This window comes from Loxodonta africana, chromosome 8, assembly GCF_030014295.1.
Source record: "Loxodonta africana isolate mLoxAfr1 chromosome 8, mLoxAfr1.hap2, whole genome shotgun sequence".
NCBI lineage: Eukaryota > Metazoa > Chordata > Mammalia > Proboscidea > Elephantidae > Loxodonta > Loxodonta africana.
In genome coordinates, this window is record NC_087349.1 from 83,445,805 (window position 1) to 83,455,221 (window position 9,417).

General features: G+C 39.9%; 1 long non-coding RNA gene across 1 annotated transcript; it reads left to right on the forward strand.

The window, feature by feature from the left end:
* The first annotated feature begins 3,818 nt into the window (after positions 1–3,818).
* On the forward strand, positions 3,819–8,930 carry LOC111749714 (uncharacterized). Its single transcript, XR_002784910.2, has 2 exons — positions 3,819–4,354; positions 7,589–8,930. It is a non-coding gene; the product is annotated as an uncharacterized LOC111749714 (long non-coding RNA).
* Positions 8,931–9,417: the final 487 nt, after the last annotated feature.

The following is a 9,417-nucleotide window of genomic DNA, read 5'->3' on the forward strand; positions in this document are numbered from 1 at the left end:
ATGACGTCTCCGACCAGCGCCTGATCTCTAAAATCTATATGATTCTGTTAAAACTCAACCACAAAAAGACAAATAACCCAATCAAGAAGTGGGCAAAGGATATGAACACGCACTTCACTAAAGAAGATATTCAGGCAGCTAACAGATACATGAGAAAATGCTCTCGATCATTAGCCATTAGAGAAATGCAAATTAAAACTACAATGAGATTCCATCTCACTCCAACAAAAACAAAAAAAAAGGCTGACATTAATCCAAAAAACACAAAATAATAAATGTTGGAGAGGCTGCGGAGAGATCGGAACTCTTATACACTGCTGGTGGGAATGTAGAATGGTACAACCACTTTGGAACTCTATCTGGCGTTTTCTTAAAAAGTTAGAAATAGAACTACCATACAACCCAGAAATCCCACTCCTCGGAATATACCCTAGAGAAATAAGAGCCTTCATACAAACAGATATATGCACACCCATGTTTATTGCAGCTCTGTTTACAATAGCAAAAAGCTGGAAGCAACCAAGGTGTCCATCAACGGATGAATGGTTAAATAAATTGTGGTATATTCACACAATGGAATACTACGCATTGATAAAGAACAGTGACGAATCTGTGAAACATTTCATAACACGGAGGAACCTGGAAGGCATTATGCTGAGCGAAATTAGTCAGAGGCAAAAGGACAAATATTGTATAAGACCACTATTATAAGATCTTGAGAAATAGTATAAACTGAGAAGAACACATACTTTTGTGGTTACGAGGGGGGAGGGAGGGAGGGTGTGAGAGGGTTATTTACTGATTAGTTAGTAGATAAGAACTACTTTAGGTGAAGGGAAGGACAATACTCAATACACGGAAGGTCAGCTCAACTGGACTGGACCAAAAGCAAAGAAGTTTCCGGGATAAACTGAATGCTTCAAAAGTCAGTGGAGCAAGGGCAGGGGTTTGGGGACTATGGCTTAAGGGGACTTCTAAGTCAATTGGAGCACAACAGAGAACCCCTGAGGGAGCAGGAGATCAGTGGGATGCAGACCCCAAATTCTCATAAAAAGACCAGACTTAATGGTCTGACTGAAACTAGAGGAATCCCAGCGGTCATGGTCCCCAAACCTTGTGTTGGCCCAGGACAGGAACCATTCCTGAAGACAACTCATCAGACATGGAAGGGACTGGACAATGGGTAGGAGAGAGATGCTGATGAAGAGTGAGCTACTTGTATCAGGTGGACACTTGAGACTGCCTGGAGGGGAGATGGGAGGGTAGAGAGGGTTAGCAACTGGCAAAATTGTCACGAAAGGAGAGACTGGAAGGGCTGACTCATTAGGGGGGGAGTAAGTGGGAGTGTGGAGTAAGGTGTATATAAGCTTATATGTGACAGACTGACTTGATTTGTAAACGTTCACTTAAAGCTCAATAAAAATTGTTAAAAAAAAAATAGAATATGAAACTAAAATTAAGAACCAGAATACACAATAGTAACTAAGCATATTCACCAACTGTCTGTCAGTTTGTTGTACTGTGGTGGCTTACATGTTGCTATGACGCTAAAAACTATGCTACCAGAATTGCACATACCAGCAGGATCATCCTTGGGGGACAGGTTTCAGCAGAGCTTCCAGACCAAGACAAGGAAGAAAGTCTAGTGATCTACTTCTGAAAATTAGCCAGTGAAAACTCTGTGGATCGCAACAGAACACTGTCCAATATAATGTTAGAAGATGAGCCTCCTAGGTTAGAAGACACTACACAATAGCTGCAACAATAAATTCAAACTACCAACAATCATGAAGATGGCACAGGACTGGGCCGCATTTTGTTCAATTATGTATAAGGTCACTCTGAGTCGGAGACAACTCAATGGTAACTAACAACAACAACAAAAATTAATCACACCTTTCAAGTTCCAATATATTTGAGGGCTCGGCTCATATGTTGATATATTAAACTGATGTTCTTTTCATTTCTGTTTATTCCTTTTTGCTCCTATACCCTTCCCTCATTCAAACAGAAGTGTAAGACATTCACTTCCCCCAAGACAGATGCCTCTGTAGGAAAGCAGATTTTTTGTTGTTGTTGTGATAGCCTGACCTTTTACGTATATGGCAAAGAGGGTATGTTATCAAATGGATTGGAGGGAATGAATGATTATATAAAATCCAGTTTTTTTCTGTCCTAGAGGAAATACAGATTGGCTCAGCTGAGGGAAAAAAAGCAAAAAAAAAAAAGAGTTACCTGTTGATAAATATCCCTGAAAAGCACATCCAAATTTCTTGTGTGTGCCCTGAAGGACACAAGTAAGAATACTTGTAGAGAATTTCAACTTCTCATGGAATCCAGACTTTCTGGAGCCCCTGAGGCTAGATGAACCCCTGAAACTACTGCCCTGATATAACCTTTAAACCTTAAACCAAAAATATCACCTGAAGTCATCTTTAAAACAAACAATAATTTTGCTTAATTAGTAAAAAATGCCTGCCTTGAGCATTGTGCTCTTTTAAAGAACTATCTATATGGAATCCCGTCGATTTTTCTTTTTTACAGCAAATAGAAAAATTGGATAGGAAGTTTGGGAGCTGGTAAGCTTATGTTAATGGGGGAGGACCAATTTGGAAAAGAAGAGTGAGAACGGTTGCACAACCTAAAGAATGTAATCAGTGTCACTGAATTGTACACTTAGAAATTGTTGAATTGGTACATGTTTTGTTGTGTATATTCTCAACAACATTTGAAGGGAAAAAAAAAAAAAGAATAGCCTGTAGAGATCTTGGAACAGGACAAAGCAGACACAACAATTTATTACATCCAAAACCATGGAAACAGATGATAACCACTTGAGGCCAACCTACTCCTCCCCACTCCTACCCCCCACCTACCAGGGAAGTCTTAGCCCTCTGGGGACTGGCACTCAATCCTGAAGACACAGGAAGTGGGGAAGGCAAGATTCTGAATTGACAGGAAATCCTGACATGGCTCATATTAAACTTCTACAGAATGGGGGCGTGATATAGAAATTATGTTCAGTTATAAACAAAGAAATACAATGTCTTCTATACCTGCTCTAAGAGCCTAGGATCCAAGCCCACTATAGAAAAAATGAAGCAATAGATGTCGGCAAATGACCAGATATACTCAAATAAGAAAGCTTGGTTTTCCAGTTGAGTTGGTAAGCTAAATTTTGTGAAATAAATTTTTTAGCATATATACAAACTTTTAAATTATTAATGACATTTTATTTCAGTGCAATAACAACTACAAAATGCCATAAAGATTGAAAGCTGTAACAGGTAGTTCTGCACATAGAAGACAAGGTTTTAGAAGTTTCCTGCCCTTTGAAAAAGAGCCTCAAAGGAAAATGAGAGTTTCATAGAGTTAAATGTTCTGTTTAGAAAAAAGACAGTAATAAATTTCAAGGGTCCAATAGATAAGATTCACTTATATGCTTAAAGACATTGATTCCCTTTAATTAGATAGTGGCTGGGCCACTGCTGATAGTGTTGCAGGAATTTTTACAAATCCAAGAAATGCAGCAGATATAGAAATGGAGCTCCGAGGGTGCACCTTTATACATGAAATGCCACATCACAGTTACGCACTAGCTTTCCTTCCCCTTTCTCCCCAACCTGGCATTTCTAGTGCCCTGGTGCCTAGGAATCTGTTTTTTAACAAGTTCCCAGGTAATTTTGATGATTCAAAAGGTAGAGAACCAGGAAGACTCTAAACAGACCCTAAATCAAAATTTAAGTTAAATCAATAACCAAATTGTTTCCTAAAATGTTCCCTTCACATTCTTCCTTTCTCTAACTAACCCCATCTCACAGCCTCTCTTTCCCTAGAAGTCCCCAATGCTGACTCCTTTATAGGGACAAAGCAAGCTTCTCAACCTGTAAAATTCCAACTAAATTTGAGTTCAACTTCCTCTAAAACTACTTGTGGTGGTTAGTGTTATGTGCCCACTTGGCTAGGAGATGATTCTCAGTGGTTTGGCGGATATTATGTAATCATCCTCCATCTCATGACCTGACGTGAGCAGGCAATCATTTACAAAGGGAGTTTCCTTTGGGGTGTGGTCTGCATCCAATATATATGGATGTTCTAGCACAGCTTCCTTTCTCTTGGTCCTGCATCCAACTCATCACCCTCTGACCTCTAGTTCTTGGGATGGGAGCAGCAACCTGTTGCCTGACCTGCAAATTGTGGAGATTTGCCAGCTCCTACAACCCCAGAAGCTAGCAGACTTTTGCCTGACCTGCCGTCTGGGGGTTCATCAGCCTCTGCAAACACATGAGTGAAGAGAAGCCTGGAGCCTGATGCCTGACCCACGGATTTGGGACCTGCCAGCCTCCATAACTGGGTGAGTTATTTCCTTGAAATAAATCTATCTATATATACACTTCTTTGGTTTTGCTCCTCTAGAGAACCCAGCCTAAGACACAACTATTCCTAGGGAACTTCTAGAAAAAGATGGTGGAGTAAAGATACTTTACTCAAAATTTATTGAAATAACAACAAGGAATCGAATTTGAAGGAAAGGGAAAAACATCACCAGCAAAACAAGGAATTGACCACAACTCCAGTCCGCAAGCACAGCACCCAAGATGCGTACAGTCTAAGCCAAATGGGGAAGGAAGCTGAGCTCCCACACAGTATTTATTTCCCCAAAAGGAATTGTTGGCATTCTGAAGAACCTATCCAAGGACAGGAATAGCCTACAGAGTTAGGTATACAGTCTGTTCTGATATAACACATGTTTCTTTAATAGGAACTAATTAAAATACAATTTATAATTAGGGAAATGATGCCAGTATAATGTAGAAATTGTGTGGGTTCATATATGATTTTTCAAGGGTTTGAAGCTAACAGAGGTGAAATTTCTCACAATTAAAGAGAAAGCTTTAACAATATATAAAATCCTTTTTTTAAAAAAAAGCTGAAAATCCTTCAGTGCAAGCAGTGGCTGGTTCAGTGGCTTCAAGAACCGCTTCATTTTCTACTATGATATCCATCTCAGGAATAGAGAATGCAGATGGAGAAACAGCAAAGACAATTCCCCCATGTTTAAAAAAAAGATCAATTAATGAAGAGACCCTTACAGACTGGATCAGATCAGATTAATTTTGATACCAATCTCTGTCAGAGCAAATGCTGTCAAAAACCTGTGCCTTGGTTTGAGGCTGCAAAGCATCTACTGAGTGATGCTAGATGCAAATGCCCATGGAGATTAACTGTGCTGCTGTTTTTATTAGAGTTAATTTTGAGTTTGTTGTGCACTGATTACAAAATTACACAGGTTTTGAGTGATCCCCTCCTAACCTCATTTTCTCCAGAAGCCCTATTATTTTTAGAGTGTGATTTTGCAGAACGCACAGTTTTTCAGTAATGTATAAATGGTGTTACAGCAGAAATGCCTTTAGTCCTATGGAGAGGCCCAATTGAACTCCACTGAATGGCAGGGAAGAAAGGACTAAGGAAAAACCATCCATATATGTACCTATTGTCTCATCACAAAGGAGCCCGGGTGGCACAGTGGTTAAGCGGTCGACTGCTAGCTGAAAGGTTGGTGATTCAAACCCACCAGATGCTCTGTGGGAGAAAGATGTGCCAGTCTGCTTCCATGAAGATTTATAGCCTTGGAAACCCTATGGGGGCATTTCTACTCTGTTCTATAGGGTTGCTATGAGTCAGAATCCACTCAACAGCAATGGGTTTCATTTGGGGTAGGTATCATCTCAGTATCCCAGTCAAGGGAACTGGGGGTGAATTAGGTTGCCAAATAGGAAAGATTAGATGAACTCGGCCTGAGAAACTGATTCCTGAGATCCTTAGCCCTCATCCCCATGGAGTTCCAGAATACTAGGAGCCAGGCCTCCACTCTCTGGGTAGGATATTGGAGGTCTTCTCTGGGGAATTTGGTAAAAGAATAAAGATGTAAAAATACTGATATAAGAGACTCTCCAACAAATAGTCCAGCCATTATTTTACAATGAAGTTCAAAGCTGACAAGTTTTGCATACACCATGCTCAGATGTTCCAATCAACTATTTCATTCTTTAATATGAGCAAACAACCAAGATAAACAGGCATCTAAGAAAAGCCTCTAACACAGATGATAGAGACCAAGAACAAACAAAAATCAGTTTGGGGGAAACAGATACTATGCAGAAAAAAAATTTTTCAAAAATATTATCATTAATATCCTCAGTGAGAAAGACATTGCATGAATGAAACAAGAATGGCAGGCTATTAAAAAAAGGGAACATTCCAAGAACAAAAAAGGAGCTAAAACATGAAAAAATTCAAGACAGCTAATCCAGAAGATGCAACATGCAAAAATAACAAGAGTTAACAAAAGAGAGAACAGAGAAAATAGAGAAACTAAAAATCAACAGAATAACTCAAGAAACTTTCCCAAGATGGAAGACACAAGATTTCAACTGAAAGGGCCTCTGAAGCCCAGAACAACTGATAAAAAAATACCACACATTAAAAAAATAAAGAGACCCTATATCGAGGCAATTTCAGAACTCTGAAATTTCAGAACTCTGGGGGCAAAGAGAATATCCTGCATACCTCTAAAGAGGAAAAAAAAAAAATAGGTCACATACAAAAGATCAGAAATTAGATGGTTTTATACTTCTCAACAGAAACCCTTGTGGCACAGTGCTGGACTGCTAACCAAAAGGTTGGCGGTTCCAACCCACCAGCTTCTTCGCTGAGGCAATCTGCTTCCATCAAGATTACAGCCTTGGAAACCATTTGCGGCAGTTCTACTCTGTCCCATAGGGTTGCTATGAGTCAGAATCGACTCGATGGCAATGGGTTTTGTTTTTTGGTTTCCATACTTCTCAACAGGAGTCCCTGAGTTTTGCAAACAGTTAATCATTTGGTTACTAACCAAAAGCTTGGTGGTTCAAATCTACTCCAAGCCTCCTTAAAAGAAAGGTCAGGTGATCTACATGAGCATCATATCCATTGAAAACCCTATGGAGCACAGTTCTACTCTGAAACATATGGGGTCACTGTCTTCATCATCTAGTGCTGTTATAACAGAAATACCACAAGTGGATGGCTTTAACAAAAAGAAATTTATTCTCTCACAGTCCAGGAAGCTAGAAGTCCGAATTCAGGGTGCTAGGTCCAGGGGAAGGCTTTCTCTCTCTGTAGACTCTGGGGGAAGGTCCTTGTCATCCATCTTCCCCTGCTGAGGAGCTTCTCAGAGCAGGGACCCTGGGTCCTAAGGACATGCTATTCTCCTGGCTCTTGTTTTTTGGTGGTATGAGATTCCCATGTCTCTCTACTTGCTTCTCTCTTTTATATCTCAAAAGAGATTGGCTTAAGATACAACCTAATCTTGTAGACTGAGTCCTGCCTCACTAACACAACTGCCTCTAATCCTGCCTCATTAACATCATAGAAGTAAGATCCACAGCACAAAGAAAAATCACATCAGATGACAAAATGGTAGACAATCACACAATACTGGAATCATGGCCTAGCCAAGTTGACAGATATTTTGGGGGGGACACAACTCAATCCATGACAGTTGGAATCCACTCAACCATAACTGATTTGGCATTTTGTTTTTCAGACTTCTGAACAGCAAGAATACTGGAAGAACAAGAAGTAATAGAGCAATGCCCTCAACATTCCTCGAAATTCAGACAAACAATGAAGTACAAAGACAGAATGAAGATATTTTTAGGCATTCAAGGATTCAAAAAAATGTGCATCCCCTGTACCCTTTTTGAAGAAACTTTTAAATGTTCAGGTTCACCAAAACAAGAAAGTAAACCAAGAAAAAGGAAGATATGGCGTAGAGAAAGGAGGAGTGAATTAAAGGTATTCTTGGAGGTTGATGATGTGCACCAGGTGGAGGAGGGCAACAGTCCAGACTGAAACCATGTGACCAAAAGTCAGCTGTGTTGAGGGCTGTCATCTTTTGGATGTCTACTGTCATGTAGTTCCTTTTTCACTGAGGAAAGAAGGCCTACTGAGCCTGTCATACTATTATCTATACTCAGCTTATTTTGGACATATGTTAATTAATTAAGTTCCTGCTTTCCCTTCCATGCCCTACAACCTAGATCAACTGAGGGTATGTTGAGTATATGCCTTTCCCCAGTGTTTCTCAATCTTTAGTATGCATCAAAATAACTAGCAGACTTGTTAAAACACAGATTTGGGGCCCCATGCCCAGAGATTCAGTAGATTTGGAATGAAACCTAAGACTTTCTAACAAGTTTTCAGATAATAATGATGCTGCTGGCCAAGGAACCATGCTTTGAGAACCACCGCTCTCACCTAGTGCTAGAGGCAGGTCAGGGAGAGCTGGGAAGCAGAAAGCACAGAGCATTTCCCTCTCTCTCCATTTTTCCACTATATATCCATCCAGTCCATGGCCCACATTCCTGGCCTGCCAGATGCTTTGATTTTCCCAGGACTCATTCACACTTTTGCCCACACACTTCTCCATAAGGAACTCTTATACACTATGTCCAAGAGATTCTGTTCATCTTATTTTCTCCTGAGAGCCTTCTTCTAACAATGGCAATGTTGCTCTTTCCCTATTCTGTTGGGTTTGTGCTGACTACTCATTTTTTCATGTATGCTTAGGCATACATATATACATGAGTGATTTTTTAAAATTGTTTTTAAGCAAAGATATTATTAACACAACAGTCAGCAAACAGTTACCACCAGGAGAAGGATGGTGTGATCAGAGGAGCACACAGAGGATTTCTAAGATACTGGAATGTTCTATTGTTAACCTAGGTGGTGAATATGTAGATGTTCATTTTACTAGTAGTCCTTAAATACCAGTAAGACATATGTCTTATTTATTCTTCTGTATGAATTATACTGTTCATAATTTTAAAATAAGAGATAACACCTTCCTATTAAACAATCCCTCTCAAAAAAAAAAAAAAAAAGGCAGGGGGAAGGGGCAGAGAAGACAACTGAGGGAAGACGTTCCTCCAGGACAGAAGAAGCAATAAAAGATTTGGTGATAGGCTGTTTGAGACAAGAAACCTAACTCTAGGCTCAGACTGCCCCAGTTCACTATCCTACCCACTCCCCTCATCTGGTGACCAGGCCATTCAGAGATGTGTAATAAGCAGATGGCAATCAATGCAGGACCTAGACATAAAAACTGTAAGAACAACGAAAACGGAAAAGAGAAACATAAGCAAAGAATTGACAAATAACAGACATCACAAGAGGAACTACCCAAAGACTGCTGTTATGGGTTGACTAAGTAGAATTTCTGACGCTGACAGAACTTCTCAAAAATCATTTATCAAGAGTTCAGGGGTAGGGGCAGGGACTCGTTTAACTTTCCCCAAACAAAGAATAGAACAGAAAATTCACCAAGGCCTCTAAAGGTAAGAAGAAAATAGCTCAAAAGTGAAATACCCT